This window comes from Pleurodeles waltl, chromosome 4_1 (assembly GCF_031143425.1).
Source record: "Pleurodeles waltl isolate 20211129_DDA chromosome 4_1, aPleWal1.hap1.20221129, whole genome shotgun sequence".
Classification (NCBI taxonomy): domain Eukaryota; kingdom Metazoa; phylum Chordata; class Amphibia; order Caudata; family Salamandridae; genus Pleurodeles; species Pleurodeles waltl.
In genome coordinates this window covers 261,313,851-261,340,432 of record NC_090442.1, presented here as the reverse complement: position 1 = coordinate 261,340,432, position 26,582 = coordinate 261,313,851, and the positions used below count along the sequence as shown (strand labels likewise).

At 46.5% G+C, this 26,582-nt stretch overlaps 1 protein-coding gene across 4 annotated transcripts in view; it reads left to right on the top strand.

Annotated features, from left to right (window-relative positions):
* ARHGAP8 (Rho GTPase activating protein 8) overlaps nt 1-26,582 on the top strand; it is a 778,529-nt gene that overhangs the window by 247,477 nt on the left and 504,470 nt on the right. The gene's annotated exons all lie outside the window — the stretch shown is intronic.

Genomic DNA, 26,582 nt, shown 5'->3' with positions numbered 1-26,582 from the left:
TGGGCTGTGCCCTCTTGGGACACTGGGAGTCGCCCTTAGAGTGTCCAAACTTGAAGCACTCTAAGCATTTGGGGAAGAACTTCCCTTTCTTTTTGTCAAAGAATCCTGGCCTCTTCTCAAACTCAGGCTGGAAACCAGCTCCCCCCCCCCCCCCCCGGAATTGTTTTGGGGGCCTTTTGAGAACTTCTTGTTTTTAAGTTTTTCTCCCCCCTCTTTCTTCTGTTGGGAACCCTGACCACCGTGGTGCATGTTTCTCCTCCCCCCCCCCGCGGTAACTTCTTGGACCCTCTGGTGCTAACCCAGAGGTCCCCCTCCTCAGCAAGCTTCCTAGGGTCAGTTAGCTTACTGTCAACTAGGTCCTGGCACAACTGTGTAAAGCTAACACTGAACATATTCTCTTTCAGGATCAAAATCTATAACCCCAAATAGTCATCTACTTTACTGCCCCACACCCATCCATTCAGTGCCTTACTGGAGAAATCAAAAAAGTCTACCCAGTTCTGTGTGGAGAGTTTGGTGCTGTCCCTGAACCTCTGACGGTACTTCTAAGGTGTCAGCCAAAATTTGGCAAGCAAAGCAGTTTTCATGGGTGCGTATCTGTTTTGATCCTTAGGATCCAATGCAAGGAGTGTGTCCCTCCCCACTGCTGGTACATACCACCACAAGGCTGCCCCCATTGCTCTTCAGAGACCCCATGAGCCCTTAGTGCAACTACATAAGCAGCCAACCACTTGTCAATGTCATCTCCCACCACATAACTTGGCACTACATTTTTGTGTACATGAACTTTCCTTTCCCCAGCAGGTCCTGCATGTATGCTGCCACCATCACTGCTGGACTCAAATGTCTCGCCTTGATATCCAGCTCCCTGAGACGCCGTTCATGAGCCAACAAAGGTTTCTTTTCAGCCAAGGCTCTCTCAGCTGCTGTCTCAGCTTCAGCCTGTATGGCTTCTCTCTCTGCCCTCCTCTCCTCCTGTTGAGTTTCAGTTTTTAACTTTGCGATTTGTAGTTGAAATTCCCTCTCTCCCCTCCTTTCCTCTGTGGTCAGGCCGTGGCTAGAGACACTGCTCCCTGGTTTAGCAGGGGGCACAATTTCAGGGGTGACATCCCCCACTACTGGCAAAAAATCCTCCTCCTCAACATTCTCATGTGAATGGGCTTCTGCCCAGGCCCTCAGCGCCTTTTGGTCCTCCTCTTCTCTGGAGGCACCCTGGGTAAGTACTCCCATCCCCTTGCTGAACCCCTTCAGCTGTTTAACAGTGTATGTGACCAGCTTGGGTAGGTCAAAATCTTCAGCTCCTGCTTGAGACCCAGCCAGAGACATGTTGAATGAGGATTTAGTGAAAAATCAGGCAGAGAATAAAATTGCAGAAAAAGATTTAAAAAAATCAAGTTGACCTTCAACTGTGGGTAGGTAGTGTACACGTAGCTATTGTATGTCACTGCACAAATACAAGTCCTATCCTCACAGCTGATAACCGATGTTAGAAATGGGGTAGTTGGTTGGCAGTCAGGTTACCCCCCCACCAAGCAAGACCCTAGTCAGGGTAAGTCACACACAATCTCAATTATCCTGTGTCCACCCTCTGGTAGCTTGGCACTGAGCAGTCAGTCTTAACTTAGAAGGCAATGCGTAAAGTTTTTGTGCAATAACTCATGCAATAACAGTCTAACACCACAAAAATACACCACACAGTGTTTAGAAAAATATATAATATTTATCTGGTTAAATGCAGGTCAAAACAATCAATATTCGGTAAGTACATGTTAACATATCATTTTAAATAATGATAAAAGGAGTCTTTAGTCTTTGAAAAGCAACAAGTGCCTCTCGCAAGCACAAAGTACCTGGTTTGCATTCAAATTCTCTGCAAGGGACTGCAGAGGAGGAGATACGTGGAAAACGGGGAGGTGTGCGTCGGTTTCTCCGTGTGCACACAGGCGATGCGTCGGTAATTTTCCACGCAGGAAAGGCTTTGCACCAATTTTCGGCGCACTGACTTGGATCCTCTTCAGGTTGCGGGGTTTTCGGACGCCCGGGTCGATGCGGAGAAATCCTGGGTGTGCAGGACGAAGTCACAGGGGCTGCGTCGATCTGGTGGGCGATGCAGGGAAATTTCTGTCGCATGGCAGGCGGTGCGTCTATTTTTCTCAGAGGAAGTCGGGCTGCGTTGTTCCGGCTCAGCTATGCGTCGATCCCGTGGGCCGTGCGTTGAAGTTCCGGTCGCCACGCTGGCGCTGTGTCGATCTCCTCTTGGGGAGCCGGGCTGCATTGTTCTGGTTCGGCATGCGGTCATTTTCTCACCGCGATGCAGGCTGTGCATCGTTTCTGGCAGGCTGTGCGGCGAATTTTCACCACAGAAGGAGTTCTTTGCAAGATGAAGTCTTTTTGGCTCTGAGACTTAAAGGAACAGGAAGCAAGCTCTATCCAAGTCCTTGGAGAGCACTTCTCAGCAGAGCCAGAGGGCAGCAGGGCAACAGCAGGGCAGCAGTTATCTGCAGAAAAGCAGTCAGGTGAGTCCTTTGGGCAGCAAGCAGTTCCTCTTGGCAGGTTGCAGGGTCTCATTCAGAGTTTCTTCACCAGTGGTATCTTGTCAAGAAGTGTCTTGAGTTGGTAGGGTCAGTGGCCCTGTTTAAGTACCCAAATGTGCCATTGAAGTGGGGGAGACTTCAAAGAGTGGCTTAGGGCACCAGGTCCCCTTTCAGGTCCATCCTGTCTGCCAGGGTCCCAGTAGGGGGTTTGGCAGTCCATTGTGTGAGGGCAGGCCACTGTCCTTTCAAATGTAAGTGTCAGGCCCTCCACCCTCTCAGCCCTGGAAGACCCATTCAGAATGCAGATGTGTGCAGGTGTGACTGAGCATCCTGTGTTTGGGGTTGTCTGAGTGGAGTGCACAAGGAAGCTGTCAAGTAACCTAGCCAGACATGGATTGCAAGGCACAAAAGGGATTAAGTGCAGAGAAATGCTCACTTTCTAAAAGTGGCATTTCTAAAATAGTAATATTAAATCCAACTTCACCAGTCAGCAGGATTTTGTATTGCTGTTCTGGGCATACTAAATATGACCTTGTTACTCCTTTCAGATCAGAATCTACCACTCAAATAGTATATGAGGGTAGCCCTAATCTTAGCCTATGAAAGGAGCAGGCCTCACAGCAGTGTAAAACAAATACTGACATATAAACTACACAGGTATATGTCCTGCCTTTTACCTACTTAGCACCCTGCCCTAGGGGTTATCTAGGGCCTACCTTAGGGGTGACTAATATGTAGCAAGAGGGGAGTTTAAGGCTTGGCAAGTACTTTTAAATGCCAAGTTGAAGTGGCAGTGAAACTGCACACACAGGCCTTGCAATTGCAGGCCTGAGCCATGGTTAAGGGGCTACTTGTGTGGCTGGCACAATCAGTGCTGCAGGCCCACTAGTAGCATGTAATCTACCGGCCCTGGGCACATGTGGCGCACTTTACTGGGGACTTACAAGTAGATGAAATAAGCCAATTGGGTATGAACCAATGTCACTGTGTTTTAAGGGAGAGAGAACTGGTTAGTGATGGTAAAGTGCGCAGAGTTCTAAAACCAGTAAAAACAGTGTCCAAAAAGTGGAGGGAGGCAGGCAAAAAGTTAGGGGTGACCACCCTAAGGATGTCTGGTCTAATAGTCCTCCAGTAGAAAAATCTCCACAGCTCGCACCAACCTGGTCTGCTGGTGTCTGATTCTATAATGAGATCCGGGGCAGAGCCAAAGATTGCTCTCCTGCTCCAGGCATCCATGTTTGAAAGCCACCAACGGATCTCCTCTCATGATTCCTCCAAGAGAAGGAATATTTGAAGTATGTCAATCCTCCGCGAAGATGTACAGCTTTTAGACGTTGTAGCGCTCGATAGTGGAGAGGGCTGGGAAAAATTGCCTGGATAGAAGATGAGAGGAGTCCCACCAGGAAATCTATCTGCCGAAGTGAAACATGTTGCTTGGTCAGAGTGCGCTGCAATTTATAACAAATCTTTGTCATTTTGCAAGATGGGAGACTTAGCGTGGGAGACACTGAATCTATGATGAAACCTAGAAAAACTGCTTTTTGAGAATGGACTAACAGGGATTTGGACTCGTTTATGACAAAACCAAGCTGTTGTAATAAGTTGACAGCCACTTGCAATTGGAGGGAGAGTTTTCTAGGCAACTGAGCCAAAAGTGGCATGTCGTTGAGGTATATAATTAGGCTTATCCCCTGCGCCCTTAAGTGTTCCACCACTGGTTTGAGAACCTTTGTGAAGCACCATGGTGCTGAGGATAGACCGAATGGAAGAGTCGCAAATTTGAATGCTTGGTTTCGCCAGACGAATTGAAGAAAACGCCTGTGTGGTGGGAAAATATGTATAATCAGATAAGCATCCTTTAAATCAAGATGCACTAGCCAGTCCAGAGGACATAAGACATCGCAAAGGAGGTGAATGCCTTCCATTTTGAAATGGCGGTAAACCAACCATTTGTTGAATTTGCGTAGATTGATGACTGATCATTGACCTCCGTTGGCTTTGTCGACCAGGGACCGATTGCTGATGAACCAGCGAGGATGTGGCATTGCAGGGGAAATAGCGACTTTGTCTACAAATGTTGCAACCTCTGCCTTCACCAAAGCCATATCGTGAGAGGAAAAAAGAAGGGGACATGGACAGAAGTCTTGTCTGGAGTTGCCTAACAATTCTATCTGAAAACCTCTGATTGTTTGTAGAACCCACGCATTGTTTGTGATTGACTCCCAGGCCTGGGTAAAATTTGCCAAGTGGCTCCCTACTTTTAAAAGGGAAGAAGGGATAACACTTACCGTAATAGGAGGCAGCGGATGCTCCTCTACCACCTCGTTCTCTGAAACGCCAGCCTCTTGTTGGGTAGAAGTTGGAGAAGCGGATCTGATCTTGAAATTGTCCTTGTCGGGAGCCTTGTCCTCTAAAAGAGTTCTGTGCTTGAGCATGGCCGGCTGAGCAGCCCCTGCCTCGACTGGCCCGTGGAAAATTCGGGAGGGAAACACTCTTTTAATAGTTGTTTGTGGCTTATCTAATGATGTGAATGTGTTCATAAACTTTCCCAGTTCTTTAATGAAAGGTTCTCCAAATAAACTTCCTTGAGCTACAGCCCTGCTTCTGAATCAGCCAGGTCTTCTAGCTTAGGATCTACCTTTTATTACCAAAGAGCGGCGACGCTCAGTTGAAAGGGCACAGTTTGCATTGCCCAGGAAAATAATAGCGCATTGCGCCAAACCTGAGAGAATCTCTGGAGATATCAAGGGACCCGAGGCTCTAGCATCCTCAGCTGTGTCGAGGATTTTTGTTAACAGGCACAGGACATCCATGAGTTTATCCTGACATGCACGCCATGATCTATCAGTTCCCTTTTTTGGGTCTTTAAAACATTTTTGTAGGAATGTGGACATTCTGAGGTTCAATTCCGGTGTTAGGGCAACCTTTTTCAATAAAGAAGGTCGGGAACACTCAGCTCTGTGGGAGTTACAGGATTCCTTCTCCAACGTTTTCCAGATGCATCCCGCTACATAATTCGCGACTTTGATGCACCAGACCCATTTGGAAGACCGAGGATGAACAATTTCATTGGGATCCAGCATATCAGAAACTTCTAGGGCAGAATCCTGAGGTGGAGGCTGAGAAGACGGAAGCCAAGGTCTAGATGGACTGGCATCATCATCCGGATCACAAGAAGAATCAGTGCACTGATGGACAGGGGAATGGGGAGATTGAACATCTAGAAAACCTGAGGGATCTAGGGAAAGAGACGGTTCTAATTGGGTCAAAAGAGAATTGATACGGTCAAAAACATTGTGATTAACTCCTGCATCGCGACAATGTTTTGCCGGAGTTGTGCCATTAGATGAAGGCCGGGAATCATTTGGGGGTAAAAGAGGTACTGAGGGAGTTAGGGTAGAAGCTCATAGCATGGCGCACTCACGTGCGATCTGTTGTGTAAGCCTGTCTTCAAGAGGAACAAAGGCCTCGAGTACTGCCCTGTAAATAGACGCATCCACAGCGTCATAGAATTCCTTGTCATCGTTATTCTTCATTAGTCTAGTATGAATGAAAAATAATCAGGACAACAAAACCACTACAAATGGTTGTACAGGTGAAATGGAGGAAATACTTGTATAAATATATATATATATATATACACACGCACACACACACACACACACACACACTCTCAGCCCGGGACACTTCACCCCTGATGCATTATAAATTTGTCATTAGGGGATTTCTGCCTGGGAGTGTCCCACCAGGGCAAAATTATATCCAAAATTACAGACCTCATTTCAGCGTTTACAATAATGGTACAGACCCTATGTAGTCGAACGGGGTGTCAAAACGATCAATATTGATCCCCAAAGAAGAACTGGGGCGTAACTCTCCAGGCAGCAGAGGCTCCAATGAAATTGATGTGCAGCTTCGCTCCCTATGTGAGGGAATTTGAAGCTGTACATTTACTTCAGCAAAAGTGTTCCGAATACACACCCCCTAGTGGGCGATAAGCTTTTAGAACACTGTGGGAGTGGCAACACATAAGGAAAAAGCAGCGAAGGAGCAAAATTGTTCCCACGGTTGATGACAATAGCATATCATTTATTTAAAAATACTGTGATTTAAACAACAATAATTAACATAAGCAAAACACCATGTAAATATCCTATAAACAGTAATAAACAAAGGTCAATAATGAAGGGAAAACAGAGAGCAAACTTATATCTGCCGCTAGCAGGGAAGAAAGAGGAGGGGGAGAAACAGATGATGGGCTAAGTTCATCTACTATCTCTTTGGATATGCTATTCACCTGCTTCCTATTAGATGTTTTTCTTTACACTTTGATTCCCAAGGTTTCATGGGAATAGTAGTTTATTAATGTTATTGTGAAAGGCTACTATTCAATAAAGTGAAGAAACAATAAACATAATCCTCGCCTCCGGTCCTGGCATAGAATCAACGCTTTACATGCTAGCAAGTATTGATCCACTTCTGTGTACACTGAGAGCCTTCTCTGAAGCACTGTAAAACATACAGATGACGTACAGTTGATTAAGTTCGAGCCTTTGTAGCATTGCATTGCGTTGTATATTATGCATCAGTCTGGCAATTGCCTGCCTGCAGTGACCTAAGTGCCTGCATAGTATTGTAGGCTTAGTATGTGCCAAGGGTAATGCAATTGCCATCAGAAATGCTTCACCCCAATAAACACCACTAAGTCATTCTGAAGTGTCCTTTCTAATCTAAGTTACAGCTGTGATGTTTTTTGATGCTGCCATAGCCCTCTATGACATCTTTGGAATGTGTGCATAAGAAACTGATGAGCAATCTTCGTTCATTACTTACTGAATATACGTGCTGCTGGACAAAGATCCTTCATTTACTCTGATACCTGTCCATTCCCGACCGCCTGTAAACATTTTTTTATTTTTTTACTGCATGGCACATTGACGATGATTGTCAAGGACAGAGATGGAAGAGAGGCCTGAAGAGAATCTGAGCAAGCAGGTAGAGAGTGAGATGTAAAGAAATTGAATCAAGAATTGCAAGACCCCACCAGTGCCATACTCCAGCTGGCAACTTCTAGAAACAAGTTAATAAAAGATAGACTTTACATAAGAAGGTGGTGCTTCCCTGACTAGAGTACTTGAGGTAGTGTATGGTAACAGAGGTAGATTAAAAAACATGCACCGACAGCCCCTTAGAAAATAATGTATGAACAACAATCATAATTATGAAACTCTGGCATGAAAGTGTGAAAATCTGGAGTGAAATGCAGCTCCCAGAAATGTGTGGAGCTTGAAATGTATACTGGAAAAGTCTGTACCTTGTTAAACTCTAAAAGGTGTTACCTATTTTTACACCTGATAGCCTTAGGGTGGTCTTCCTCCAACTTTTTTCCTCCCTCCATTTTTCTGTTCTCGATTTTGATGGCTTTAGGAATCTGCACACTTTACCACTGCTGACCAGTGCTAAAGTGCTTGTGCTCTTGCCCCTAAATATGGTAACACTGGCTCAAACCCAATTGGCGCATTTAATTTACTTGTAAGTCCCTAGTAAAGTGCACTACATGTGCCCAGGGCCTCTAAATTAAATGCTGCTAGTGGGCCTGCAGCATTAATTGTGCGACCCACATAAGTAATCCTTTAACCATGTCTCAGGCCTGCCATTGCAAGACCTGTGTTTGCCGTTTCACTGCCACTTCGACCTGGCATTTAAAACTACTTGCAAAGCCTTAAATCCCCCTTTTATTACATATGTCACCCCTAAGGTAGGCCCTAGGTAGCCCCTAGGACAGGGTGCTATCTAAGTAAAAGGCTGAACATGTAATGGTACGTTTTACATGTCCTGGTAGTGGAAAACTCCCAAAGTCGTTTTTCACTCTTGTGAAGCTTGCTTCTCTCATAGCCAGCACTGGGAATGTCCTTATATACCTTTAAGTGGTAATTTCTGATCTGAAAGGAGTAGCATTATCATGTTTGGCATGGTTGGAATGGTAGTAAGAAATCCTGCTTACTGGTGAAGCTGGATTTAACATTACTATTTTAGAAATGCCTCTTTTAGAAAGTAGGCATTTCTCTGTACTTACTGCTCTCTGTGCCAAGACTGCACACCTGGAAATCAACACATCACCTTGCCCGCAGGAAAGAATCAACGCATCACATTCACTGTGCCAGAAAAATGTATGCATCGCTTTACTTTGTGATGCATCAACTCCTCTGCAGCGTTATTTTTTACACATTCTGGGTACTTTGTGCTAAAAAGATACATCCATTGATTCTTATGAATTAAGACTTACCTAAACCGCTAAAAAGTGATATCTTGACTTGTGCACATTAGCTTCTTGTCAATTTGATCTTATTTTATTCAGATAAATATTTATTTTTCAAAACTGGTGTGGAGTACTTTTTGTGGTATTTTCACTGTGTACTGTATGAGTTATTGCACAAGTATTTTACACATTGCCTTCTAATTTAAGCCTGCCAGTTTTGCGCCAAGGTACCGAGGGTGAGCACAGGATAATTTAGGTTGTATTTTGACTTCCCCGACTAGGATTGTGGTCCCTACTTGGACGGGGTGCATACCTCTGCCAACTAGAGACCCAATTTCTAACACCTATGTTGTGTGGTTTACTTGCTACTGCTCCAACATTTAAGTTTACTTTGGAATACCAGTATTTATTTTTTAAACCAATTTTATTGAATTTTGACAGTTGAAAATGGTAGAAAAGTCTGTATCGTGTGTAGCCTCTCATAGGTACCATATCAACAATTGTCAGTATTACATTAGAAAGAATTGGTCTGTTATAATACAAACTTGTAATAACAAATAAGTCATATAAAAATATTCCATTCCTTCCCAGTACAGTGTGTCTACCCACTTAAGTCATGCCTTCCCCCCATGGTCTTGTGTCTCTTATATAAGACAGTGCACCATGTGTCATGTTGCTGAGGGAAGAAGGAGCTTTGTGTAGTTAAAGCGTGGGTCTGTAGCCTGCGTCTTGAGAAAATGTATTAGCACGTATATGGTATTCAGGTCATCATTCTGTAAGTGCATCTTGAAATGTGTGTAACTCTTGCAGTAGGCTTTTACAGGGGGTTGCTATTGGGAACGTCCGGAGTCAGTGTACCTCCTGTCTGCCTCAGCCTTGCCCCATTTTAGTGTTGCAGCACTCCAATGCTTTAGGCTCTGCAGCATAGTCACCTTTCAGTGCATAGCAATGAGGTGGTGGGCAATGAGGAGAACTAGATCAGTAAATCACTTAGTCACCCTTTGGGTTTTATTGTGTTTGATCAGACCTAGCTGGGCCCCCTCTGCAGTGAACAAACCCTCCTGCTCTGATATTGTTTGCACTGCGTCAGTTACCTCCCTCCAGAATGTTTTTTTACTACTGGGCAACTCCAGAACATGTGTATCATGTCTACATATACCATCTGGGATCTAGGGCAGAGGGAGACAGGACCAAAGAGAATGTGTAAGCTGGCTGGTGTGAGATATGCTTTATATAGGATATTGTTTTGAATATATTGGAACTTGGCGTTGCGGGATACCTTGTGGGGATAACAAAGAACTCTGTCCCACTCTTTGGGCGATATGTCACGGCCAACGTCTTGCTTCCAATGACCTGTTATTGGGCGATGGGGATCCTGGTGCTTTATTGAGACATGTATCTAATTAATAACCCTCCCCCATTATATGTAGGGGGGTGCTCAGGCTCTTTGTCAATTATGTGCCATAGTTAGTTCATCTCCGCTAGTAAAGCTCTACGGGCTGAGAAATAATCCACTGGTAGGTCATACTCAAACTGTAGTTGGTCAAAGAGGAGAAGTGCCCCGCCTCTGAACAGTGTTCTTGGTGTTTCCACTTAGGCCTCTTTCCAGGTTTCCAGCCCGTCTCTCCCTAGTAGTTCGCAGAAGGAAAAAATATGCCTGTGATGATTCTAGAGAGAGTACGGTGCAAGGGGAGAAGGCATAAGTCCTAGGCCTCTGTAGTAACTGTCATATACTATGCACAGTAGGTTATTTGCTGTGTTGGGGAGTTTTGCAGTGGGAAGTAAGGTTTCCCCAACCATCTTTTGCACGCTGGTTACTGGTTGTGACCCCAACTTGTCTGTCAGCACCCTAGCCAGCCAGTGGGCAGGCCACTGTAGTTGAGCTGCTTAGTAATAATGTTCAGAATTTGGAGCACCTAACCCCCTTCTGTCTACCGGCAACTGGAGTTTGTGCAGCGCCTCCTGCCTCCTCCCTTTGTTCCAAATAAAGCTTCCACACACAGCATGGAGTGCATGGAATGTTGAGCTTAGGACGCTTACCGGCAGGTTATGGAAGAGATATATTAGCCAATGGAGCATCATAATTTTAGCCAATAATACTTGTCCCTGCACTGTGAGGGGAAGGGTATTCTAAAAGGCCATCTGTGGGCATAATGAGCCAGTAGCCGTAGGAAGGTTTCTTTCAATAAGGTTCCCATTTCATGGAATTTACATATCCCCAGGTAACTGAACACCTGTGGTTCCCATCAAGTGTTGTGGTGCGCAGCGCACATGTAGCGGAATTATACATGATTTAGTCCAATTAACTCCAAGACATGATGCTCTCTGGAATGTGGTCAGAATCTCCTCTATCCCACCAATGCCATCCCAGATATCTCACCCATATATGAGGACATCTTCTGCATAAAGTAAGACAATATGTATCTACTTGTTCACAGGGATTCCCCAAGCTCATCCTTGTTGGTGCCGTTTTTGTGCTATGGGCTCCATTGCAAGAGAGAATAATAAAGGGCAACCTTGCCAGGTACCCTTACTTATTGGAAATGGGGGCAAGATTGGCTGATTCTAACATGTGCTGTGGTTTCAGTATAAAATAGTTTAATAAAGATGAGTAGGGTCTCCAAGATACCCAGTATTGGCAAGACAGGGAACAAGTAACTCCAGTCCAGGGTATTAAATGCCTTTTCTAAATCTAAGACTAGACAAGTCACATATGGCCAATGGGTTGGAGCTAATTCCATCAACCTATGTAGTCTTCAAATGTTAAAGGTGGTGGATCTGCCTGGAATAAACCGGTTTTGATCGGGGTGTTCCAGTCAGGACATATACTCCAGTAGATGGGTTGTAGCTATTTTGCTGAGGATCTTATAGACTGTTCCCAACAGGGAGAATGGGAGGTGGGAGGATACCTCCAGAGAGGCTCTATCAGGTTTAGGGGAAGAGACACCAGCAGGAATTCCCAGAGGGAGGGTGGGAGCTGACCCTCCTCCTGGGTGGGATGCTTGATAAAGCTCGAGGAGTCGTGGGGCTAAAACAGATTCATAAACTTTATAGAATTCAGTGGGTAGCCCATCGAGGGTGGGGGTCTTGTGTGTGTGGCCGCTCCTCTAATGGCCCACCAGATTTCTTGGATTGTAAGGAGTCCACTTATTTCTTCCTTAGCTAAGGGATCAAGAGTTGGGAGCTCCAACCTTTCGAGGAAGTCGCAGATGTGTTCCTGGCATGCTGTCGGGGGTTTGTATAGCGTCTGATATTGCATTCTAAATGCAGTATGTATTTGAGCTTGATTAGTGAGAACGTGTGTCAAAGACATTCGTAGCATAGTAATTGGAATGCAAGGCAGTTCTACATACAGAAGCCATACCAACAAGCGATCCAACTTATCCCCTTCTGCAATTATCCCCACCTGATATGTTCGGCAATATAAGCATCACTGTTGTTCTGTTAGCTGAGCGTTGCACTCTAGTGCCTCTGACAGTGTCGGCTGCCCTGCTGGGTCTGACCTGGCCGCTGCCTCAAGCCACCTAGGTAGAGTTCAAGGTAGTGCAAATAATTGTGTAAGGTTGCCCTAGTGCCTACCACTGCACGAATGCAATAGCCATGCAGTACTACTTTGAGCGCTTTCCATTCTATTTGGCTATTGGTGGCTGTACCCCAATTTTCTGTGAAATAGTGAGTCTAAGTAGAATGGGTTTATTCCTTGAAGGCTGCATCCTCAAGCATGGCAGGTTGCAGACGCCAGGCCTCCCAATCTAAGTGTATTTGCAATGGATTGTGGTGAGAAAAGGTCTTTACTAAATGTTCTGTATCTGTGATAAGTAGTTGAAGGGTGAAGTGGCAAAGAATGCGGTCCAACTGCACACATAAATCATGTGAGGGTGAACAGAATGAGTAATACCTGACCCTCGGGTGGAGCACACGCCAGCTCTCCTGGAGGGACCAGTGAGTCAGCCATTGTGAAAGGCATATGACTGTTGCTATCACCAGGGAGGAGGGTAGATAAGGTATATGACATGTCCAGGTCTGGATCCAAGACACAGTTAAAATCCCCTCCTATGACCAGGGAAGATGTGCCCAGCAAGTGAGTGTTGTGGATATGCGTGCAGGAAAGCAGGCTGTGACATGTTTGGGGCATAGATGCTTCCTAGGAGCAAAGGTTTGCCATCTAGATAACACTTCACCAGACATAACGCCCTTCTGGGTCTATTTCTTCTGCCAGGCATCTGAAAGGAACACCAGGTCTTATCCAGATTAACGTGCCACGCGCAAACCCAGAATAGGTGGTGCCATAGCATTAACCTCGCCCGCATTTGTGCAAGCTTGCAAACTTACTATACGCTTCACCTCGAGGAATGCTATCTGAAGGCATCTCCATCTGAGATATTGCTGCACAGCATGTTGCTTATGCGCTGCCCCAATATCCTGGATGTTCCAGGTTAATATGCAAGTCATGTTATGGTGGGGAGGCGCGCGGAGGAGAAAGGAATGGGGGGGTAATAACCCCAGTTGGGTGTTAACTATGCTTAAGACCAATAGGTGTGTTAGTGTGTGTTAGACCCTACAGCCTTAGGGTGGTCGTCCCCTAACGTTTTGCCTGCCTCCCTCCACTTTTCTGACACTGTTTTTGCTGATTTTAGGACTCTGCGCACGTTACCACTGCTAATCAGTGCTAAAGTGCATATGCAGTGGTTCTTTCCCAATTGGCATATTTGATTTACTTGTAAATCCCTATTAAAGTGCACTGCATATGCCCAGGGTCTGTAAATCAAATGCTACTAGTGGGCCTGCAGCACTGATTGTGCCATCCACATAAGTAGCCCCTTAACCATGTCTCAGGCCTGCCATTGCAAGGCCTGTGTGCAGTTTCACTGCCACTTCGACTTGGCATTTAAAAGTACTTGCCAAGCCTTAACCCCCTCTTTTTCTACATATATATCACTCCTAAGGTAGGCCCTAGGTAACCCATAGGGCAGGGTGCAATGTAGGTAAAAGGCAGCACATATACCCATGTGTGTTTTTATATGTCCTGGTAGTGGAAAACTCCTAAATTCGATTTCCACTGTGAGCCCTGCTGCTTTCATAGGCTGACATTAGGGCTACCCTCATATACTGTTTGAGTGGTGGATTTTGATCAGAAAGGGGTAAATAGGTCATTTTTAGTATGGCCAGAATGGTATTAGAAAATCCTGCTTATTGGTGAGGTTGGTTTTTATATTAATATTTTAGAAATGGCACTTTTAGAAAGTGAGCCTATCTCTTTCCTTAAAATCCATCTGTGCCTTACAGCCTGTCTCCAATCCACGTCTGGGTTGGGCTGGTTGACAGCTCCCTTGTGCATTTCACCCAGACAACTACAAACACAATATACTCAGTCACACCTGCATTCAGCTGCATACTGAATGGGTCTTCCTGGGCTGGAAGGTTGGAGGGGTCTGCCACTTACATTTCAAAGGCTAGTGGCCTGCCCTCACACAATGGACTGCCAAACCCCCTACTGGGACCCTGGCAGACCGACCTGTACTGAAAGCAGACCTTGTGTACTTCAAAACCACTCTTTGAAATCTCCCCCACTTCAAAGGCATTTTCTAATGGATCTAACTATCTGTGGATTCCTCACCTCATGAATTCTCCCAATACACCAGCATTCAACGGAAACTTTCTTCCCAGCTCTTCACGTCGCCAAGGACGTCACAATTGCATGGCTCCGCACGCGACTCCGTCTGACAGCATCGTGGCAATAAGAGGTCCTCGACGTCGTGCTGACGTCAGTTCCTTTTTTCCGTGCCTTCTACGCTAATGTTTTTTTCCTGGCTCTCAAACAGCTACTGTTTCAAAGTTGTCTTTTTGTACTTGTTACGGTGTCTCCACCAAAGAAATCAGGTTTTAAGCCTTGTCGTGAGTGCGGGGGTCGTATGTCAGTCACAGACCCTCATGAAGACTGTTTGTGGTGTCTGAGTTCGAACCAGGACGTGGAAGGGTGGGTGTCTTGCCAGAGAATGAATCCAAAGGCTTTCAAAGAGAGGCTAAACTCTTCTTAGCAAAAGCTAAGAGAGGACACAAGGGTCATCGGAGATCTAAGACAAGGGACTCTTCTCATAAGTCATTGAGATCTCACAAGAAGAGGCGCCGGCACGATTCTCGATGCCGTTCTTCCAGAGATCTGTCTCGGTCCCTTTCGAGATGACATCGTACAGCGTGGTAGGTTAGTCCTACTGTTACTTCCCAGCCTCAGAATCCTCAGGCTTCTCCGGCGCCATCACAGATTGAGGTTGTCGAGTCCCCTGCGAGGACTCTGACTCACTTTTCACCTGTGTTGGTTCAGGAGCCGGTGGCGCAAGTTTCAGATCTGACCAAAGTGCCACAAGATGAACAGAGGTTTCCTGCCTTCCCGACCGGCGGCTTTCCTAAATGCTGTGTTCAGCATTTTTAACAGAGCTATGGCCTCTGCTAGTGCACCAGCTGGTCCCACAGGTCCATTGTTCTCCTTGGATTCGCCGGCGCCATACAGGTCGGCTCTGTTTGTGCCCTTCTATCAGGCTGAGGGTGCTGGTTCAGCGCTGATGACTTCATCGCCTCAAATGATGCCGATGGAGTCAATACCAGCGCCGGATGGGGGACCTTTGACCTTTGACCTGGAGATCAATGGTCATTGGTCTCCAGTGGATCAGATGTCTCAGATCAATATGTTAGAATTGCGGGCAATACGTCTGGCTCTCAAGGCCTTCCTCCCGTACCTTCGCGGTCAGTCATTTCAGGTCTTGACAGATAACACTACCGTGATGTGGTACATCAACAAGCAGGGAGGAGTAGGATCATACCTTCTCTGCAGAGAGGCTCCGTGGTTCTGGTCCTGGGCTCAGGACCATCAGATTTGCATAATAGCAAACCATCTGGCTGGGTTTCTCAATGTACGTGCGGACGGTCTCAGTCGGCACTTCTCGGCCGATCACGAGTGGCGTCTCCATCCAGACCTACTTCATCACATCTTCCTGATGTGGGGTTTTCCACAGATAGACCGGTCTGCCACTTGGGAGAACGCGCACTGCCCGTCATTCTGTAGCCTCCAGTATCCGGTGCAAGGAGCATTGGGGGGCGCGTTTCAGATGTCTTGGTGCGCACAGTTACTTTACGCGTTTCCCCCAATACCCTTGATTCCTCGGGTTCTGAGGAAGATTCGCCAAAACCGGGATCAGGTCATTTTAATAGCTCTGGATTAGCCAAGAAGGGTGTGGTACTCAGACTTTCTCCAACTCTCATTGTGCCCTCCGCTCTGTCTCCCTCACAGGGCAGACCTCCTCTCGCAGTCTACACCCCCACCTCCAGAGCCTGCACCTACATGCCTGGAGATTGAACGGGGCAATCTGAGTTATTTTTCTCTCCCTCCAGAAGTGGTGGATGTTATTTTATTGGCCAGGTGACACTCCACCAAAACTGTCTATACCAACAGATGGGCAAAATTTGTTACTTGGGTGGAGAGAGGCAAATTGATCCCTTAAAGGCCCATTTGTATGTTTTGCTTTTTGCCCTTTCCTTAGCACAGAAGGGTTGTGCAGTTGCAAATGTGAAGGGTTATTTATCAGTGCTGTCGGCCTTTCTGTGCCTTCCTGATCAGTCTTCCTTGTTTAAATCTCCTATAGTTATAATGTTCTTGAGAGGCCTGACTAACAAGTTTCCTCCCACTCAGTTTCTCATGCCTCAGTGGGATTTGAATTTGGTTCTTACTTTTTTTTATCGGTTCCCCTTTTGAGCCTATGCATTCTTGTTCGTTGAGGCTTTTAGTCTTGAAAACAGTCTTCCTCACGGCTGTCAAGTCTGCTAGGCGTGTGAGTGAGCTCCAGGCTCTTAGTGTGAAAGCTCCCTTTACATTCTTTCATGCTGACAAGGTGGTGATGAGAACCAGGGCGGCTTTCCTTCCTAAGGTTGTCACTCCCTTCCATATGGGGCAATCTATAACACTTTCATCCTTCTACCCTCCTCCCCATCCTTCAAAGGAGGAGGAAAGACTTTATCGCCTAGATCCGAGAAGGGCTCTGCATTTTTATATTGAAAGGACAAAAGACTTTTATATTGATGATCAACTCTTTGTTGGTTATGTGGGCAAGATGAAAGGCAAGGACGTCCACAAGAGAACCCTTTCTAGGTGGGTCATTCTTTGCATAAAGATTTGCTATTCACTGGCAAAGAAGGTTCCTCCTGAAGGTATTAGGGCCCATTCCACCAGGGCTACGTCTGCCACTTCGGCCTTGGTAGAGGTGTCCCAGTTGCTGAAACTTGTAAAGCCACAACTTGGGTAGTTACTGTATCCACCAGAAAAAGCATTACCAAAGGTAAGTAACAATCTTTGGATAAATAAACTGGGTCCCTTACCCCACCAGATTAGACACTTCTGGACCAGATCCTGCAACCTGTCAAGAGGAGCTGCCCGGCTGCCCAGAGGACTCACATGGACTGCTTTGCTGTGAAGGACTGCTGCCTTGCTGTTGCCCTGCTGCCTTGCTGGCCTCTAACTTTGCTGAGAAGTGCTCTCCAAGGGCTTGGATTGAGCTTGCTTTCTGTTCCTGAGGTTTCATGGCCAAAGAGACTTCTTCTCTTCAAGGAAACTCCTTGTGCGGCGAAAATTGACGCACAGCTTGCCGGAAACGATGCACAGCCTGACCAGTGAAGAGAAAATCGCCACATCGCCGAACCAGAATGGTGCAGCCCGGCTCCCCGAGTGGAGATCGATGCAGCGCCTGGGTTGTGACGGAACTTCGACGCACAGCCATACAGGATCGAAACACAGCTGAGCTGGAACGACACAGCCCGACTTCCGGAGTGAAGAATCGATGCAGCACCTGCCATGCGACAAACTAGGACGCATTGCCCACCAGATCCACACAGCGCGTGTGACTTCGTCCCTCACACTCAGGATTTCCACGCATCGTCCCTGGGTGTCAAAAGAACCCCGCATCGCAGTGAGGATTCAAGACTGTGCGCCAGAAATCGACACATAGCTCATACAGCATGGGAAGAAACAACAGATCGTCTGTGCCGCGACGGGGAATCCAACGTACACCTTCCTTTTTCCACGCATCTCCTCCTCTACGCTGTCGGTGTGTGTAATTTTGACACAAACTAGGTACTTTGTGCACATAAGAGACAATTGTTGATTTTTAAAGACTTAACTCTTAACATTGCAAAAGTGATATTTTAGCTTGTGCTTATCAAATCTTGATTGTTTTGACCTTAATTTAAATGATAAATATATAATATTTTTCTAAACCTGTGTGGTGTATTTTTGTGGTGTTTTCACTGTGTTATTGCATTATTTATTGGACAAATACCTTGCACTTTGCCTTTCAAGTTAAGCCTGACTGCTCAGTGCCAAGCTACCAGAGGGTAGGCACAGGATAATTTGGATTGTGTGTGAACTACCCTGCCTAGGGTTGTGGTCCCTACTTGGACAAGGGTGTATACCTATGCCAACTAGAGACCCCATTTCTAACATTGGTGATCAGCGGTGAGGATAGGACTTGTGTTTGTGCTGTAATATACAATGGCTATGTGTACACTACCTACCCACAGTTAAAGGTCAATTTGTTTTTTTCTCTTTTTACTGCAATTTCATGCTGCTTGACATTTTTAATCTAATCCTCAACAACATGTCTCTGGCCGGGTTTCAAGGAGGAGCTGGTGAGTTTGACCTAGCTAAGCTGGAGACATACACTGTCGGCCAGCTGAAAGGGTTCTGCAGGGGGATGGGAGTAACTAACCGGGGTGCCTCCAGGAAGTAGGAGTACCAAAAGGTGCTGAGGGCCTGAGCAGAAGCCCTTTCACAAGAGGATGTTGAGGTGGAAGGGTTAGGGGATGGCTCCCAGAGGATTTGCCAATGGCAGCAGGGGTGACACCCCTGCATTTGTACCCTCTGCTAAACCAGGGAGCAATGTCTCAAGCCACAGCCTGACCCCAGAGGAGAGGATGGTGGGGAGAGAATTCTAACTGCAATTGGCCAGATTTAAAATGGAGGAAAAAGAGAGCAGAGAGAGAGAGGCAAAGGAGAGGAGAGCTGAGGCTGCAGCTGAGGGAGCCTTGGCTGAAAATAAACTACTTCTGGCTCATGAACTGAGTCTAAAGGAGCTGGACCTCAAGTCTAGGCAGTCTGAGTCTAGCAGTGATGGTGGCAGTATACAGGTCCTGCTGGAGACAAAAAAGTTTGTATGCTCAAAGATGTTGTGCCAAGTTATGTGGTGGGAGCTGACTGGCAAATGGTTTAATGCCTATGAAGTTGCACTAATGGCCCATGGGGTTTCTGAAGATCAGTGGGGGGTGGGGTGGGGGTGGGGGGGTTTGTGGAAACCTGTTCCAACAATTTGGAGGGACACACATCAGAACCAGAGGACCATTAAACATACCCACTCATGAAATCCATTTTAATTGCCAAGTTTGGGCTGACCCCTGAGAAGTACCGTCAGAGGTTCAGGGTCAGTGTAAGGAAATGCCTCCTTGGCATGGTTACCCCCTACCTTTTTGCCTTTGCTGATGCTAAGTTATGATTGAAAGTGTGCTGGCACCCTGCTAACCAGGCCCCAGCACCAGTGTTCTTTCCCTAAACTGTACCTTTGTCTCCACAATTGGCACAACCCTGGCACTCAGGTAAGTCCCTTGTAACTGGTACCCCTGGTTCCAAGGGCCCTGATGCCAGGGAAGGTCTCTAAGGGCTGCAGCATGTCTTATGCCACCCTAGGGACCCCCTCACTCAGCACATACACACTGCTTCACAGCTTGTGTGTGCTGGTGGGGAGAAAATGACTAAGTCGACATGGCACTCCCCTCAGAGTGCCATGCCAACCTCACACTGCCTGTGGCATAGGTAAGTCACCCCTCTAGCAGGCCTTACAGCCCTAAGGCAGGGTGCACTATACCACAAGTGAGGGCATATGTGCATGAGCACTATGCCCCTACAGTGTGTAACCAAAACCTTATTGTAAGTGCAGGGTAGCCATAAGAGTATATGGTCTGGGAGTTTGTCAAACAGAAACTCCACAGTTCCATAATGGCTACACTGAAAACTGGGAAGTTTGGTATCAAACTTCTCAGCACAATAAATGCACACTGATGCCAGTGTGCAATTTATTGTAAAATACACCCAGAGGGCATCTTAGAGATGCCCCCTGAATACCTACCCGACTTCTAGTGTAGGCTGACGAGTTCCTGCCAGCCTGCCACACACCAGACATGTTGCTGGCCACATGGGGAGAGTGCCTTTGTCACTCTGTGGCCAGGAACAAAGCCTGTACTGGGTGGAGGTGCTTCTCACCTCCCCCTGCAGGAACTGTAACACCTGGCGGTGAGCCTCAAAGGCTCACCCCTTTTGTTACAGTGCCCCAGGGCATCCCACCTAGTGGAGATGCCCGCCCCTCCGGCCACTGCCCCCACTTTTGGTGGCAAGGCTGGAGGAGATAATGAGAAAAACAAGGAGGAGTCACCCACCAGTCAGGACAGCCCCTAAGGTGTCCTGAGCTGAGGTGACCCCTACCTTGAGAAATCCTCCATCTTGAGTTTGGAGGATACCCCCAATAGGATTAGGGATGTGCCCCCCTCCCCACAGGGAGGAGGCACAAAGAGGGTGTAGCCACCCTCAAGGACAGTAGCCATTGGCTACTGCCCTCCCAGACCTAAACACACCCCTAAATTATGTATTTAGGGGCTCCCCAGATCCCAGGAAATCAGATTCCTGCAACCTGAAGAAAGAAGGACTGCTGACCTATAAGCCTGCAGAGAAGGAGGAAGACGACAACTGATTTGGTCCCAGCCCTACCGGCCTATCTCCAACTTCGAAAACCTGCTCCAGCGACACATCCGACAGGGACCAGCGACCTCTGAAGCCTCAGAGGACTGCTCTAGACTACAGGAACAAGAAACTCCAGTGAACAGCGGCCCTGTTCAAAACCAGCTACTTCTTTGCAACAAAGAAGCAACTTCCAAGGACTTCACGTTTCCCGCCGGAAGCGTGAGACTCTACACTCTGCACCCGACGCCCCCGGCCCGACCTGCAGCAAACCAACACCTCAGGACGACTGCGAGCCCGTGAGTAACCAGAGACGACCCCCCTGAACCCCCACAGCGACGCCTGCATAGAGAATCCAGAGGCTCCCCCTGACCGCGACTGCCTGTAACAAGGGACCCGACGCCTGGAACCAACACTGCACCCGCAGCCCCCAGGACCTGAAGGAACCAAACTTCGATGCAGGAGTGACCCCCAGGCGACCCCCTGCCTTGCCCAGGTGGTGGCTGTCCCGAGAAGCCCCCCCTGTGCCTGCCTGCACCGCTAGAGTGACCCCCAGGTCCCTCCATTGAAACCTACACAAAACCCGACGCCTGCTTTGCACACTGCACCCGGCCGCCCCTGTGCCGCTGAGTGTGTGTTTTGTGTGCCTACTTGTGTCCCCCCCAGTGCTCTACAAAACCCCCCTGGTCTGCTCCCCGAGGACGCAGGTAATTACCTGCTGGCAGACTGGAACCGGAGCACCCCTGTTCTCCATAGGCACCTATGTGTTTTGGGCACCTCTTGGACCTCTGCACCTGACCGGCCCTGAGCTGCTGGTGTGGTAACTTTGGGGTTGCCTTGAACCCCCAATGGTGGGCTGCCTATGCCCCAGGATTGAGACTTGTAAGTGTGTTACTTACCTCCTCCAGGAACTGTTGATTTTTGCACTGTGTCCACTTTGAAAATAGCTTATTGCCATTTTTACAAAGACTATACATTATATTGTTTTCATTCAAAGTTCCTAAAGTATCTAAGTGAAGTACTTTACATTTAAAGTATTAACTGTAAATCTTGAACCTGTGGTTCTTAAAATAAACTAAGAAAATATACTTTTCAATATAAAAACCTATTGGCCTGGAGTAAGTCTTTGAGTGTGTTTATTTTATTTTATTGAGTTCATTCGGTCTAGAGATCTATACCATTTTGAGTAACAAAGATAACAATCATACATGATAAATAGTATTTGTTAAAAAAATAAAATAAAAAAAAACAAGATAACAATATAAAAACAGTAATAATCAGGACAGTATAACAATAAGATCAACAAGACTAAGTATTTGATTGTAGATAAAAAGTACAATAAATAAGACATGGCTAAAATGTTAAGAATAAAAAAGATAAAAGCTAGGATATAAAATTCTGTCTAACATACCAATGTGTGCAATTGTTTTCCCGTAAGACCTGGCCCTCGTCAATCCTCATGTAGAGGGCAACAAGCTCCAGCTAAGAAATTCCTACTGATGCTACTAAAAAAAAAACAGTTGAGACTCCTTCTGTCGACTAATGTCAGGATGGCTCACATGCCCTTTGAAACAATAAGCCTACGCCGGATGTACCAGGCCTCCGCTAAAAATTTGGTAACTGTAATAGCTACCACGGAGGATGAGTCGTATGTACAGATTCTGGTGGCGTTTGCTCTATCATATAATGACATATTTTTGCAGAGGGGAATGATCCACCTCCCTCTGGGACTCTTATGCAAAGGGCAGAAAAATAGTAAATGCTCTATTGTTTCTTTGCAATTTTGGCAAGAGATACATCTATCATTTGAAGCGATGTTAGATGACCAGTGAGCCGTAAAACCATTAATAGGCAGTGTACCATATCTTAGTTGGAGATATAAAGCACGGGCGTACGGAGGCTTGGGAAGGTTCAAGAAGTTCTCAGGCCAGGGCTCGTGCTTGAGCTGGAGAAATTCCATTGTTAGCCTGCCCGCCCCTTTTTGGTGCAAGGAGTCTTCATTAACTTTCTCCCAATATCTTTTTGTGACAAGTTTCCTTGCATTATCGGGGATTTGGTCCGGATATTTCCAGTAGGAAGGAAAACCTATTTTGACCCAGGCAGATTTCATTTCCTTCAGCCATGGAATTTTCTCCAGTGCCTGGGGGGTGGCTATGAGCTCTCTTATAGCCAACCTATATGGTTCGAGTTCAACAGATTTCCATAAACGAATCCAATAGGAGAGAGGCCTTAGGGCTGCTGTGGTTTTAATACTGTTTAGACCTAGGTCTAGCCTTAGAGGGGTCATTGGTGAGCCCATACCTAGCCGGGCAATCTGTCTAAGGAAATGGTTTTCCTTGATTTGCAGAGTATCGAAGTTTTTGTGGGATCCCCAAAGTTCCGCTCCATAAAGGGCCGCTGCTCTAATTTGGACATTGTAAATCTCTGCAAGTATGTTCAAGGGAGGACTCGGAGCCTTTCTCGATCTACGTACAAGGGCCCCACCTCTCTGGCTTATAATGAGAGCCCCTTTGTCAATGGCTGTCATCCATTTGCCTGTGGTCGATAGTCTGAAACCCAAGCAGTCGAACTCTTCTACTTTCTCCAATGGAATCGAGTTCATTTCTATGCTAACGCGCGGTCGTTTCTTGGAGGTACTATATATCATGAGTTTTGTTTTCTTAATATTTACGTCCAGACCATAGTCACTACAAAAAACACAGAATTGGTTGATCAGGTTTTGGATTCCCATTGGCGATTTAGATATCAAAATTGTATCATCTGCATATAGCAGACACAGGATTTTTTTCCCAACCAATTTAGGTGAATCATTTATACAGTTCTCTAAGTAGTGGATGCAATTATTGATATATAGCAAAAAAAGGGTGGGTGCCAGAACACATCCCTGTCTAACTCCTTTTTTAATAGCTACGGGGTCAGTCAACTCGCCCCCCTGGCCACATCTAATTTGAGCGAAAGTATTTTCATGCAGTTGAGCAATGAGTTTCAGGAGACCAGATGGCACTCCCATGTTTGATAATGTTGACCACAGCAGGTTCCTGGGGATCAAATCAAATGCGGCTCTGAGGTCTATGAAGACCACATAGAGATTACCCCTCCCCAGGTCAACATTCTTCCATTTTATTGACATGAATCTTAGGGCTTGGTCAACTGTACTCACTGCAGGTCTAAATCCTGCATGTAGGTCAGAAAGAGCTTCGGACTCCATAATCCATTCCTCAAGATGGAACAGAAGATGCTTTGCATAGATTTTTTGGGAGTTATCAAGGAGACTAATCGGACGATAATTGGCAGGGATGTTCGGATTTCCTTTTTTAAAAATGGGTACTATTTCAGCCCCTTTCCAAGTGGGTGGAGCGGGGGCCCCTGCTGCAATAGCATTGCAGATAAGGTTGAGATATGGTGCCCATATATCTGATCTTGATTTGTATAGATTGCCTGGAATCTTATCTGGGCCAGGGGCTTTTCCCCATTTCAATGAGTCTATTGCTGCTCTTGTTTCAGTTAGAGAGAATGTGATCGGGGTGGTCTCATGGTTTATTGGGGCATCAGGGGCCCACAGAGATGCTTCAGAAGGCCCTTCGTATAGTTGCCCAAAGTGCTCTACCCATGATGCTGAGAGAATTGAGGAGCCAGGTGCGGCAGGGGAATTGCTACAGTCATCAGTTATTAGTTTCCAGAACCTAGATGTGTCATTAGATTTAGCAGTCTCCAATATAATAACCCATCTGGCCTCTTCCCAACTTCTGCGTGCCTTAGAACATTCCTTCTTATAAACTTTTCTGGCTGTTCTTAACGGCCCAACATGGCCATCTTTTATTGCTTCCAGGAGAGACAGTTGTGCTTCTCTGCAACAATTGTCAAACCAAGGAGCGCAGTGCTTTTTGTTAGGATTATTAAGAAACTTTTTTGTAAAAAGATGCTTTAAAGATTGGAACAAGTCAGTGTGGGCTGCTAAGACTCTGTCACCCTCCCCATTCTCATTTAGCCGGATCATACACTCCATCTGGTTGGCAAGCAGGTTGTAAATAGATGCCAGGTGTTTAGGGGAAGAATTAACAGATTCCCATTTTAGGTTGCGTCTGTTATTAGTTAGAGCCAGCTGGGAGGCATGGCTCTTAGAGTAGGGCACATTAAACGAAGGAAAAAGTCCTCTGGTCGATAAAATCAGCGGGTCATGATCGCTCTCAATTTGCTTTTGGACCCTCATATCGAACATGTGTCTCCACAGTCGGATGTCAAGAAGTATAAAATCAATACGACTGCTGAGCCCTCCGCGCCTAAAGGTAGCTTGCAAATTTACATCAGAGCGCGAGCGACCGTTGCAGGCTCGGAGGCCATGGGCTAGTGTGATGTCGGCCAGTAAGCGCGCAGATTTATTCAGCCTTGGTCTTTTGTTGGAGACTAGCTGAGGGATGCCCCAATGGGCATCCTCTTCTTTACATATTCCTTGGACTAGAGGATTAGGTTCAAAAGTGACATTGAAATCCTCTCCAATCAAAACAAAGAAGGAGGGATTGTTTTTAAGAAAACTGTCCAAAATGGACAGGAGATCAGAATCAGCGTGGGAGCTCACATTCCTGTTATAGATATTAATTAAAAGTAAAGGTCTCTCTTCAGAGATCATTATTAATAGGACTTGCAAGTCAGGGCAACCCGTATCTATTTCTTCTATCTTGCACCTAAGAGAAGTGTTGATCCACACAAGCAGCCCTCCCGATGGTCTCCCAGAAGATGACTTGTGTGCTGGAACCCAATAGCTGTTAAAGCCTAGTCTATATTTGGGTTCTAATGCCCACGTTTCTTGGAAGAGGCAGATCAGGTGATCATCAATAAGACTGCCCCATCCTGGGCTTTGTAGTTTGCTTTCCAACCCTGCTATATTCCAGCTGAGTGCCTTATCGAGATCCTCTGTTTTTATGGACCCTGCTTTATTCTGAGGATATTTCCTACAGGGGGAGGAACTGCTAGGAACCATACTAATTCCCTCTGGTATATTAGGACCAGTGGCTTTCTCGCTTTGTGTCTTGTGAACCTCGCTGGATGTGACCCCAGCTATATATGAATTAGGTAGGTTGGCCATACGGGTGGACCCCAGAATGTATGGAACAATTGACAGGAACGGAATACATTCCTCGCTGACTTGGCTCGTGATGCTTGTGGGTAATCCCTGGTTAACAGGATCTGCCAAGGTCGAAGGGGCAACGGAGTTAGAGATGCTGAGGGCAGTAGGGTGAATGTCCTCAGCCTCACCATTGCTCGGAGCCACTTCCGAAAGGTCATCTCCTAGTCAGTCTGTCTCAGAAAGAGATGACGAAGGGCATCTAGGGCCAAGTGCAGGGATAAACTGTGTGTGGGTAGACGGGGGAGCCCCGTATAACGTTGGCAGTTGTCTACTCCAAGCTGGCATGGGAGGTGGATAAAACACTTGTAACCTGCAAAGGGAGGCTTTTTCAGTTATAGGATAAGGTCTATTAGCGTTCAAAAAGAGCCGTTGGACAAGGTCTGGAGAATTGAAGTTGATAACTATGCAGTCCCCTGAACCGATCTTCGCTAGGGAACCCACCCAACCTACCCTTCTCACCATCAGTATTGAGGGTGTCATGGAAAAAGCAAACCCTGCATTCACGTGCAACCAATGAATAACCTTGTTTTTAAGTTCGGTAAAAGATTCAGTGGAATGAGGTTTGAGTTCAGGAACATTCGATATAATGAGTACATAATGACATGATTCTGGTGGCAAATGGAGCACTTTTGGATCTGGCAGACCCCTGATCTTGTCGCTCTTCTGGTGTTCTGTTTGCGGGTGCTCCCAAGTGGGGTTGCCATCTCCCGGATTAGTTACTGGGTTATTCCATGGGGCAGTTCCTTTTAAAAGGGGAACTGAAACCATATGGGGCTTATTCATTAAAATACTAGCTGTTTTGACGGAGCTGGGCCAATCTTGGTTTAAAGAGGAAAAAGGGATTTTTTCTATTTGGCCAGTGGGTCTGTTGGTAGTGATGAGGTCATGGTTGGCAAG